The following is a 12763-nucleotide window of genomic DNA, read 5'->3' as shown; positions in this document are numbered from 1 at the left end:
GCTGTGTCCTGGTCTTCATTAACCTGCAACCTGCGTTCCCTCTGGCTTTCCCAAGTATTGACCAGGGACAGACACTCCCGGAAACGATGTTTAATCTGGGCACTTTGTGGCCCACCTAAATTTAACCACCACGTTCATGGAAGCCGTGGAGCTTCTGTCGGGCAGCACTGTGCTGGACAGGAGGCTGGAGAGCAGGTCACCCAGAGAGGTGGGTCTGGGATGCAGTGGGAGAGCCCGGCCATCTGCTGACATCTGGGATCAGTCGGACTCACTGGTCACTCATAGTCAACACACAAACCAATGAGCAGATGTTAAATTAATGATCTAGCATTAAAAGGATGCCCAATCCCAGTAAAAATGATTTACTTTGAGAATTCCATGGGCAAGCAATTCAGGCTTGTGAAAGTAACACCCCTGCCTCTCCTCACGTTAATTTTGCTCAATAATGAACTGAAAGTAGATAGAGGAACAATTATTTCCTTACAAAAATAAATCTCTCTTTCCCTAAGATAAAAATAGCCTCAGGTAAGTCAGATGACAGGGTAACTCCTTAAGAACAGGCAATTTATGAAGTGACTGTTCTTAGCTACTCAGTAAGAATTGTTTAAAAAATCCAAAGCTTAGGAAAATTAGTGTGCCAGTAGGGAAAAAAACATTTTTGGTTAATTATCAATTGCATAATTTAGCTGTCCTCTTATTTTTTAACAGCTTTATCGAGGCCTGATTGACATACAATGAACTGCACATATTTAAAGTGTGTAATTTGATGAGCTTTGACATATGTCTACATCAGAGAAACCAGCACTGCAATCAAACTAGGGAACACGTCCACCCCTGAAAGTTTGTCATCCCTCTCTCCTGACCCCTCCCGAGCCCCTGACAACTATAAATCTTTCAGTCACTATAGATTATCTCACATTTTCTAGACATTTAAATATATAGAATCATTCAGTATTTCCTTTTTTTTTGTCTGGCATTTTTCTCTCAGTACAAATATTTTGAGATTCATCTAAGTTGTGTGTATTCATAGTTGTTTCTTTTTATCGCTAGTAGTGTTCAGTTGTAGACATAACTCAACGGTGTATCTTGTTGCTACATTCATCTTTTGTTAGGCATTTGGGTTGTTTACAGTGTGGAGCTGTGATAAAGTATTGTGAAAATTCATATGTGAGTCTTTGTAGGGACATCAGCTGTCATTCTCTTAGACAAATAAACTATCCAGAGGTGGAAAGGCTAAATCATATGGCAGGTGTACATTTAATTTTCTAAGACACTGTCAAACTACTTTCCAAATTGGCTGTACCATTTGCATTCATACCAGCAGGGTAGGAGAGTTCCATTCTCCCACATTTTCAACACTTGGTGTGGTGAGTGGTAAGCCAGTATTTTTATTTTAATTGTAGTAAAACACATATAACATAAAATTTGGCATTTTACTATTTTAAGTGTGCAATTCGGTGGCATTAAATTTCATTCCCAATGCTGTGCGGCCATCACAACTGTTAATTTCCAAAACTTCTTGTCACTCCAAACAGAAACTGTCACCGTTCAGCAATAACTCACCATCCCCACATCCTCCAGCTGGGTAACCCCTTATCTCTATTCTCTCTATGAATTTGTCTGTTCCATCTACTTTATATAAATGGAATAAGACAAAATTTGTCCTTTTGTGTCTGGCTTATTTCTCTTAGTATCATGTTTTCAAGTTTAATACATGATGTAGCATTATCAGAATTTTCTTTCTTTTTATGGCTGAATAATATATTTCGTTGCATGGATATGTGACATTTTATTTATCCATTAATCTGCTTTTGTTTTAGTTTAAAGGTCTCAGTTGGCTTTATTCACGATTCTAGAATCAGGCAACACTTCATTCCACAACATAGAATAAGTCCTCCAATGAGCTGAGCACAAGAGTTTGGCTTTATAAACAGAGAAGGACTGAAGAAAGCAGAAGCAAAGAACAAAGAGTGCATTAGTCACTTTTAGACAAAACAATAGAAAAATAACTGATTAGTTGACATCAGGTTACTTTAGGCCGGCTTTCTTGTGTAAGGGTTAGAGCGGGATAGGGAGGGAGACTTCATTATCATGGCAATTGAAGGTTTTATACTGCCCTATTTGGAAAATTCACAGCTATATCTTTTTCCTGGTTTCCCTGGAAGGTCAGACAACAACTTAGTTTTGGTTTGGTGGAACTTGGACATGGGTAAGTTCATTTTGATTTTCAGTCTGGTCTACTGGGGCAATGTGGGCAGGCCACAGGGAGATCGGCTACTTTTCCCTGTGAGAAATCGAGTCCCTTAGGTTGAGGTCGTCACAGAGGATAAGAAATTAATAGGAAATAGAGAGAATAATGGAAATAATACACAGAGATGAAGGTATAGTTTTATAGATTTATATAAAGAAATTAAGATAAAGCAAGGGTACTCAGGGGTCTCCACTACATTTCCGTCAGTAGCGAAACCACAAGCAAAGATTCATATAGGTTTTATAATCAAAGATATCAGTTATCAGGTACCAGGGGTAACAGATTTACATAATAACAGATAGTTCAGTTCGAGTTAAAAGTTTTTTCAAAGGGCTTCTAACAATTTCTAATCTGTTCTATGTGAACAAACAGTTACAAAATCTTTCAAGGACTAACGTCTAAATTCTAAGAGATAGCTATCACTTAACAGAGAGGCAACATAGAGAGATAGTGGCTTCATATTTCTTTTATCTAGTTATTATGGATTGAGACAGACAGTCAGGAGAAAGCAGGAAGCTCAGCTCTTCATGCTAAATTCCTCATAGCCACAGGGGTTCGTCTCTGGGTTGGGAGCTCATTGTTCCGGTTCCCATCCCATGTTGCCATGTATATACCTGCCTTGTCTTTCAAGGACAGGGAGGTGTCACAGGATTGATGCCTCTTGGAACGCATCTGCTGCCGGAGAAGCCTCTTGGAACGCATCCACTACCAGAGCTTTGAGAGCCCTATCAAGGTGAGGCAGCCCTTGATATGCAAACTAACGAGTTCACATATTCCGCCAGGGCAAAGCGCTGCAAAACTCCTGAAATCATTTCTGTCTTTAATATAGCAATATTGGTTGATATAATAAAATAGTAATCTTATGAGCCACATGTCATTAATTTCCCAATCATCTTTCCTCAACAGGGCAAGTACAGAAATTTAATTCCAAAAGAAAGGCATCCTGTAATTTTTATTGGACAGTTCCACACTTTTGATGCCCTTAGAGGACATCAACTCTACTCTCAGTGACCATGATGTTGGGTTACTGGTTCCAGTATGCCATTTATAGGTTACCATGTCCTCTTCATTATCATGCATTTCTCTGAGCTTTTGTTGTTCCTGCCAACAAGAGGCTGGTTGACATTTGACAGGTATCTGTATGGAAACACTGAAAACATTTTGAGAGGAAGCTACTGTTATGACTAGCAGGAGTACCAAGAGTTTGGAGTATGCTTCTTGGTTGGGGCCCTCATGAACCGAGCCAACTAAAATCGCAGAACCAGATGAAGAATTTATCCATTTTAACCAAGTAGTTTGCTCTGTAATACCCAATGTATTTAACTGTGCTCAACAAGCATCATCAATGGCACAGATTCCTCCCTGTTTAGTTAGTAGGTAATCTAGCATCCTCTGAGTGGGTTAAATTAAAGCAGGGGGTACAGTTTATCTATAGAAGTTACTGATTGTGGAAGTCTAACTACAGCATTGTCTTGCCAAGTGAAAGAGGTAGGCATAAGTAAGGAAAAATTTAAAAAGATGAGAGTCTTATTATGCAAGTCTTTTTCTAATGGTCTTGGGAAAAGCTGTCCACAGCACGAAGTTGGCAGCTTCTCACCCTGTTTTGCAATTTGAATGTCTGGTTATGGCAGTAGGTATTTTGGTGAACTCTGTATATGGCCCACCCATCAGGCATGGACTTACCCCTTGAAATTTACATTGAATTGTCCAAATTTGGCTTATAGGGCATCAGTAACTGAGCAGATCTTGTTCTTCATTGAGAGCTGTAACCAGATATTGGAGAAAACTAGAAAAGTTCAGAATCCAGTCTAGTCTAGAGGTGTATAATAAAACAATGAATAGGGCTACAGTCTAATAATAGGGTACACTGTAGTTTTCTTTTAAAATGTAATTTTTCTGTCTAGAGTCACCCTCATTTTTACGAAAGGAGATCACAGTAAGACTAATATGACTGATTATGTAAGTACAGCAAGACTAACCACAAAGACTTCTTTTAAATTTGCTTTGCTGGAAATTTTGACAAGGAATCTCAAATTAGACTTTTTTTTTCGGCATATTATGGGGGTACAGATTTTAAGGTTTCAATAAATGCCCATTTCCCCCCCTCCCCCCAAAAGTCTGAGTCTCCATCATGACCATCCCCTAGATGGTGCACATCTCACTCATTATGTGTGCATATACCCTCCCCCCTCCCCCCTCCCACCTGCCCAATACCCTATTACTTAGTACCTATGTGTCCACTTAGGTGCTACTCAGTTAATACCAGTTTGCTGGAGAATATATCTGGTGCTTGCTTTTCCATTCTTGGGATACTTCACTTAGTAGTATGGGTTCCAGCTCTAACCAGGAAAATATAAGATGTGCTATATCACCGTTGTTTCTTAGAGCTGAATAGTACTCCATGGTATACATATACCACATTTTATAAATCCATTCTTGGATTGATGGGCACTTGGGCTGTTTCCACAGCCTTGCAATTATGAATTGTGCTGCTATAAACATTCGAGTGCAGGTGTCTTTTTTGTAGAGTGTCATTGGATCATTTGGGTAGATGCCCAGCAATGGGATTATTGGATCAAATGGTAGATTCACTAGTATCGCTTTAAGGTATGTCCATATTGCTTTCCACAGAGGTTGAACTAGTTTGCAGTCCCACCAGCAGTGTAGGAGTGTTCCTCTCTCTCCACAACCACGCCAGCATTTATTGTTTGGAGATTTTTTGATAAAGGCCATTCTCACTGGGGTTAAGTGATATCTCATTGTGGTTTTGATTTGCATTTCCCTGATGATTAGAGATGTTGAGCATTTCTTCATATGTTTGTTGGCCATTCTTCTGTCTTCTTTAGAAAAGTTTCTGTTCAAGTCCTTTGCCCACTTTTTAATGGGGTTATTTGATTTTTTCTTCCTGATTATCGTGAGTTCTAAGTATATTCTAGTTATCAGTCCCTTATCGGATGCATAGGATGCAAAAATTTTCTCCCATTCTGTAGGTTGTCTGTTTACTTTCATGACTATTTCTTTGGCTGTGCAGAAGCTTTGTAGTTTGATCATGTCCCATTTATTTATTTTTGTTGCTGCTGTGATTGCCTTTGGGGACTTCTTCATAAACTCTTTGCCCAGGCCAATGTCTAGGAGAGTGTTTCCAACTTTTTCCTCTAGAGTTCTAATAGTTTCATACCTTAGGTTTAAGTCTGTTATCCAGCGTGAGTTGGTTTTTGTGAGAGGTGAAAGGTGTGGGTTTTAGCCTTCTACAGGTGGCTATCCAGTTTTCCCAGCACCATTTATTGAAGAGGGATTCTTTTCCCCAGCATATGTTTTTGTCTGCTTTGTCAAAGATTAGATGGCTATATGAGGATGGTTTTATATCAGGATTCTCACATCTGTTCCACTGGTCAATATTCCTATTTTTGTGTCAATACCATATTGTTTTAATTACTACAGCTTTGTAGTATAGTTTTATCTGGCATATTAATGCCTCCCATTTTGTTTTTCTTGCCTAGAATTGCTCTTGATATTCGGGGTCTTCTTGGGTTCCATACAAAGCGTAAAATTATTTTTTCTATATCTGTGAAGAATGCTGATGGGATTTTAATAGGTATTGCATTGAATCTGTAGATCAGTTTGGGTAGTATAGACATTTTGATGATATTGAGTCTGCCGATCCACGAGCATGGTATGGATTTCCATCTGTTTACATCCTCTGCTATTTCCTTCCTCAGTGTTTCATAGTTCTCCTGTAGAGGTTTTTTACATCCTTGGTTAAGTATATTCCTAGGTACATTAATTTCTTTGTTGCTATTGTGAAGGGAATTGAGTCTTTGATTTGGTTCTCAATTAGATTGTTGTTGGCGTATATGAATGCCTCTGATTTCTGTGTATTGATTTTGTATCCTGAGACTTTACTAAATTCATTGATCAGTTCCAGGAGTTTCTTAGTTGAATCCTTGGGGTTTTCTAGATACAATATCATATCATCAGCAAACAGTGAAAGTTTGATCTCTTCTGCCCCTATTTGGATACCTTTGATTCCATTTTCCTGTCTGATTGCTGTAGCCAAGACTTCCAGTACTATGTTGAACACAAGTGGAGCTAGTGGGCAGCCTTGTCTGGTTCCAGCTCTAAGTGGGAATGCATTCAGTTTTTCCCCATTCAGTATGATGTTGGCTATGGGTCTGTCATATATGGCTTGTATCATTTTTAGGTATGTCCCTTCTATGCCTATTTTCTTAAGTGTTCGTATCATGAAAGGGTGTTGAATTTTGTCAAAAGCTTTTTCTGCATCTATTGAAAGAATCATGTGGTCTTTGTTTTTGCTTCTGTTTATGTGGTGAATTGCATTTATAGATTTACGTATGTTGAACCATCCCTGCATCCCTGGGATGAAGCCCACTTGGTCGTGGTGGATTATTTTTTTGATAAGTGTCTAGATTCAGTTATCTAAGATTTTGTTGAAAATTTTTGCATCTATATTCATTAGGGATATTGGTCTGTAGTTTTCTTTTTTTGTTGCATCCTTTCCTGGTTTTGGTATCAGAGTAATATTCACTTCATAAAAGGTGTCGGGGAGGTTTCCGTTCTTCTCGATGTTGTGGAATAGTTTCTGCAAGATAGGTACTAGTTCTTCTTTGTAAGTATGGTAAAATTCAGGTGTGAAGCCATCTGGACTGGGACTTTTCTTTTTAGGGAGATTTTTAATTGTTGTTTCTATTTCAGCTGTTGAGATTGGTCTGTTCAGGGAATCTATTTCTTCCTGGTTGAGCCTAGGGAGGCTGTGTGTTTCTAGAAAATTGTCCATTTCCTCCCAATTTTCCAGTTTGTGTGCATAAAGATTTTTGTAGTATTCATAAATTGTATCTTGTATCTCTTTGGGATCAGTTGTGATATCTCCTTTTTTGTTCCTGATGGAGCTTATTAGAGATTTCTCTTTTCTGATTTTCGTTAGCTTAGCCAATGGTGTGTCAATTTTGTTTATTTTTTCAAAGAACCAACTTTTTGTTTTATTAATCTCCTGAATAGCTTCCCTGTTTTCAATTTCATTTGGTTCTGATTTGATCTTGTTGATTTCACTTCATCTGCTGGGTTTGGGGATGGTCTGTTCTTCTTTTACCAGCTCTTTGAGTCATTTCATTACATTGTCTATTTGTGGTCTTCTTGTCTTTTGGTTATAGGCATTTATGGAGATAAACTTTCCTCTCGGAACTGCTTTAGCTGTGTCCCAGAGGATTTGATAACTTGTCTCTCCATTGTTGTTTTCTTCATAGAACTTTTTTATTTCCGTCTTGATTTCTTCATTTACGAAGTAATCACTTAGTAGGAGGTTGTTTAATTTCCACGTTTTTGTGTAGAAATGTGAGTTTCTGTTAGGGTTGATTTCTAGTTTTATTCCACTGTGATCTGAGAAGGTACATAGTACGATTTCTATTTTTTTAAATTTCTTGAGATTTACTTTGTGTCCTAGGATATGGTCAATCTTAGAGAATGTCCCGTGAACTGATGAGAAGAACGTATATTCAGTGGATTTTGGATAGAATGTTCTGTAGATGTCTGTCAGACCCAATTGTTCTAGAGTTTTGTTTAAGTCCATTATTTCTTTACTAATTTTCTGTTTGGAGGATCTGTCTCGTGCCGTCAGTGGGGTGTTGAAATCTCCGGCGATTATGGAGTTGCTATTAATCCATTTTCTTAGCTCCAGTAAGGTTTGCTTTATGAATCTGGGTGCACCTAAGTTGGGTGCATATATATTTAAAATTGTTATCTCTTCTTGTTGAACTGTGCCCTTCACCATTATATAATGACCCTCTTTGTCTTTGACTACTTTTATTGGTTTAAAAACTAAATCGTCTGAAATTAGAACTGCCACACAAGCCTTCTTTTGGCTTCTATTTGCTTAGAATATTGATCTCTACCCTTTTATTTTTAGTCTATATGCATCCTTGGAGGTTAGATGTGTTTCCTGAAGACAGCATATACTTGGGCTGTATTTTCTTATCCATTCAGCCAGCCTATGTCTCTTGAGTGGAGAGTTTAAGCCATTCACATTTATTGAGAGAACTGATAGGTAAGGTAGATTACTGATCATTCTGTTGGGTTGGATGTTGTTGCTATGATTTCTGTCTTGAGCCATTGTAATATCTGGCCTTTAATATCTTTGGGTTTTGGTTGTTTTTATATTCGTGGGTTATTATTATGATGTTCCGTGCATAACGTTGTTTAAGTACTTCTTGTAGGGCTGGTCTTGTCTTGGTGAATTCTCTGAGCCTTTGCTTGTCTTAGAATGTCTTTATTTCTCCTTCATATACAAAGCTTAGTTTTGCAGGGAATAATATTCTTGGCTGGACATTGTTTTGTTTCAAAAGAGTGAGAATGGGGCCCCAGTCTCTCCTTGCTTGTAAAGTCTCATTAGAGAAGTCTGATGTTATTCGAATTGGCTTTCCCTTGTATGTTACTTGCTTCTTTTGTCTTACAGCTCTTAGAAGGGCCTCTTTAGTTGATACTTTGGTCAGTCTGATGACTGCATGTCGTGATGTCTTGCTGTTTGCGTTGAATCTCCCAGGGGTCCTCTGAGCTTCTTGAAGTTGTATATCAAGATTTTGAGCAAGGCCTGGGAAATTTTCCTCTATTATATCTTCAAACAGCTTGTCCAACCCTTGAGTGTTGTCTTCTCCCCCTTCTTGTAAGCCTATGACCCTCACATTAGGTTTCTTCACATAATCCCACGGCTCTTGTAGGCTTTGCTCTTTTCTCTTGTTTCTCTGCTCTATTTCTGTGACTGATTTATTTAATTGGAGGGTGTTATCTTCAAGCTCTGAGATTCTTTCTTCTGTTTGATCTACCCTGTTCTTGAGACTTTCCACTGTATTTTGTAGTTCCTTGAATTGATTCTTCATTTCCAGGAGTTCGGTTACACTTTTCTTCATTGTGTCTATTTCTTTTCCCATATCCTGGAGGCTTTTTGTGGTTTCTTTGTGTTGGTCATTGAGTTGTTGTTGCAGCTGGGTGAGTGTTCTTATGATCCACATACGAAATTCCTCTTCTGTCATATTGGTTGCCTGATTTTGGTTGGTGTTCGTTTCTAGGGGGCTGGTGCTCCTCTTTGGGGGTGTGTTTTCCGTTTGGTTCTTCATATTTCCTGAGTTCTTTCGCTGATTTCTTCCCATGTCGATCAGTTGTTGTTTCTTTCCTTAAGTTATTGTTTGGGTATTCACACACCTTGTTTAGTTTCTGAGGAGTTAGGTGGTGTCTGTGGGTGAAATTGGACCACTCCCTGTATATTGAGTCAGTGGGTGCCGTGGAAAGGCTGTGCAAGATACCGTCCCTGTCAGTAGGTGGCGTTTGCTTGGAGGAACAGGCTATACTGTTGATTTTGTGTCCTGTTAACAGCTCTTGTTCTGGGCGGAGCTGGGTTTGGTAAGCCTGCCCTCAGGCTGTTAGCAGGGGTCAAAGTTCTGTTGTCTGCTTCCAGGGAAAGCTGTCAGGGTGGGGCTGGAATGGTCCCGCTCAGCCAGAAAGTCTGTTTGTGGGGGTGGGGCTGTCTGAGACCCGCAGTCTGGAGCAGGCCTCTCTTCTTTCCTCCTTCTCCAAGTCTGCAGCTACTCCTGTGCCTCTGCCAGCAGGCCAGACCACAAGCCACCAGGCCTCCCCAGACTGTGATGCCGGCGGGGAGGTTCCCTGCACAGGAACGCCACCTGGGTTGGGCACATGGCCTCCTCCTGGGAGGAGGGTTGCCCTCTAGGACGCCAATCCGTCTCTGGAGGCACACACACCTCAGTAGGCTCTTCACGTATAACCCTTCTGTGCCCCGGGCAATGCTAGCCCTTGGTGCAGGAGATCTGGTCTGCAGGTCCGACCTCTGGGTCCCAGAGTTCAAACTGTATCCCCACCAGGGAGAGGATTTCCGGTCCCAATTCACCCACGGGGAGCCCAAGCTGGGTCTATGTCTCTCTGCCTCTGAGTCGGCACCGTTCTCCTGGGAACACGGTGCCAGCAGCACCTGGGAGGGCGGGCGGGTAGGGAGCTCACAGTCTGAGTTCCCCTGAGTCAGGTGTAGGGTCCCAAACGGGAAGGTCCCGTTCCCTGGAGGTGCCTCCGGCTGGTGGCTGTATTGTCTCTCTGGGCAGCCGCGGGTAGGGTCGGCGGAGGGGAGGAGGAGGCAATATGGTGCCTGCCGCACGGCTCGGGTCTGTGCACACGGCGGTGCCCGGAGGAAGTTGGGAACCTGGTGCCACGTCTGCTACAGGCTTACCGCTGGCTGGCGGCGGCGGTCTCTGGGCTGGTGTCCCCAGGTCTCTCCACCCCCTGGGGAGCCCACCAGCAATCCCAAATGCAGGGGAGGGGAAACAGCAAGTCCACCTACCCTTGCCACTGGTCTCAGGGCTGCTCCGGTGGTCTCAGCCTCCAGTTCTCCTCCGCAGCCTCCTCCCGTGGAGTCTCCCTGGGTCTCAGGTACCCCTCCTTCTGGCCCTTGTCCGCTGTATGCTCGTCTTCTTGCTTCTTTCCTCTAATTTCTGCTAGAATCTGTCTTTTCTGCAGAGACACTCTGTCTGGCGGTGTTATTCGTCCGCCATCTTGCTCCGCCTCCCTCAAATTAGACTTTCCCTCCCCCCCGAAATGGTCAGCTAATATAATTTTTATTTAATATAGGTGAGATATTTTATCATATTTGCTTTAATTTATTTTAAATTGTTAAAATTTTAGTTTTTCAGTAAACTTTAAGCAAGTATAACTCTAAATGAAATATCAAGTAGATTTCTAACTTATTTTTTTACTGTATGGAAAAATTTTTTTTAAATTTTTAAATTTCAGCATATCTCAGGGGTACAAATGTTTGGGTTACATATATTGCCCTTGCCCCACCTGAATCAGAGCTTCGCACCTATTAGGTTTCTATATACCTCCACACCTTGCTCCTCCCATCTGCCTGACACCTGATGAATGTTATTGCTATATGTGCACTTAAGTGTTGATCAGTTAATACCAATTTGATGGTGAGTACATGTGGTGCTTGTTTTTCCATTCTTGTGATACTTCACTTAGTGGAATGGGCTCCAGCGCTATCCAGGATAATGCAAGAGATGCTAGATCACCATTGTTTTTTGTGGCTGAGTAAAACTCCAGAGTATACATATACCACATTTTATTAATTCACTCATGTATTGATGGACACTTGGGTTGTGTCCACATCTTTGAAATTGTGAATTGTGCTGCTATAAACAGTTGAGTGCAGATGTCCTTTTATAGAATGTCATTTGTTCCTTTGGGCAGATGCCCAGTAGTGGGGTTGCAGGATCAAATGGTAGTTCTACTTGTAGCTCTTTGAGATATCTCCATATTACTTTCCACAGAGGTTGTACTAGTTTGCAGCCCCACCAGCAGTGTATGAGTGTTCCTATCTCTCTGCATCCACACTATTGCTTTGGGACTTTTTGATAAAAGCCATTCTCACTGGAATTAAGTGATATCTCATTGTGGTTTTGATTTGCATTTCCCTGATGATTAGAGATGTTGAGCATTTTTTCATACGTTTGTTGACCATTAGCCTATCTTCTTTTGAAAAGTTTCTGTTCATGTCCTTTGCCCACTTTTTAATGGGGTTGTTTGATTTTTTCTTGTTGATTTTCCTGAGTTCTATATAGATTCTAGTTATCGGCCCTTTATTGGAAGTGTAGCATTTGAGTATTTTCTACTATTCTGTAGGTTGTCTGTTTTCTCTTGTGATAATTTCCTTAGCTGTGCAAAAGCTTTTTAATTTGATCAGGTACCATTTATTTATTTTTGTTGTTGCTGTGATTGCCTTTGGGGTCTTCTTCATAAATTTTTTCCCAAGGCCAATGTCTGTAAGAGTTTTTCCAACATTTTCTTCTAGAATTCTTATAGTTTCATGCCTTAGGTTTAAGTCTGTTATCCACTGTGAGTTGATTTTTCTGCATCTTCTTAGATCTAACTTATTAGATATATTAGATAGTAAATATATGTCTTATTAGATATAACTTTTTGTTTTGTTATTTTAGAGGTTACTTCAGATTTTATAGGATACATCTTTAATTTATCATGATCTATCCTTTAAGTGATGTTATTCCACTTGACATATAGTAAAAGAGCCTTGCAGTGGTATACTTCCATTTTTCTCCTTCCAGACTGTGCACTGTCATCCTCCTTTATATATATGTTATAAACCAATAGGTTCTTATTATTGTTTATGGCTTGTTTATATATTAAAATGATTTATATAAGAAAAGAATCTAACATACTTACCCATATAGTTACCTTTTCCTGTGCTCTTCTTTCTTCTGTATAGATCCATATTCCCAAATGATATTTTCCTTTTTCCCAAAAGATTTCCTTTAAGATCTCTTCTAGTGTGGATCTGCAAGTGATGTATTTTTTTCAGCTTTGTATATGTGGAAACATCTTTATTTTGCCCCCCTTACTTTTTTTTGTTTGTTTTGAAAGATATCTTTACTGAGTATTTTCTATTTCAGTGCTTTAAAGATGTTGCTCAGCTGTCTTCTTGCT

The 12763-nt window shown here is 40.0% G+C and overlaps 1 protein-coding gene across 2 annotated transcripts in view; it reads left to right on the top strand.

The window, feature by feature from the left end:
* The window catches only part of ATP10A (ATPase phospholipid transporting 10A (putative)), a 152460-nt gene that overhangs the window by 80237 nt on the left and 59460 nt on the right, over positions 1-12763 (top strand). The gene's annotated exons all lie outside the window — the stretch shown is intronic.

This window comes from Microcebus murinus, chromosome 7 (assembly GCF_040939455.1).
Source record: "Microcebus murinus isolate Inina chromosome 7, M.murinus_Inina_mat1.0, whole genome shotgun sequence".
Taxonomy (NCBI): Eukaryota; Metazoa; Chordata; class Mammalia; order Primates; family Cheirogaleidae; genus Microcebus; species Microcebus murinus.
This window is presented reverse-complemented; position numbering and strand designations above follow the sequence as displayed.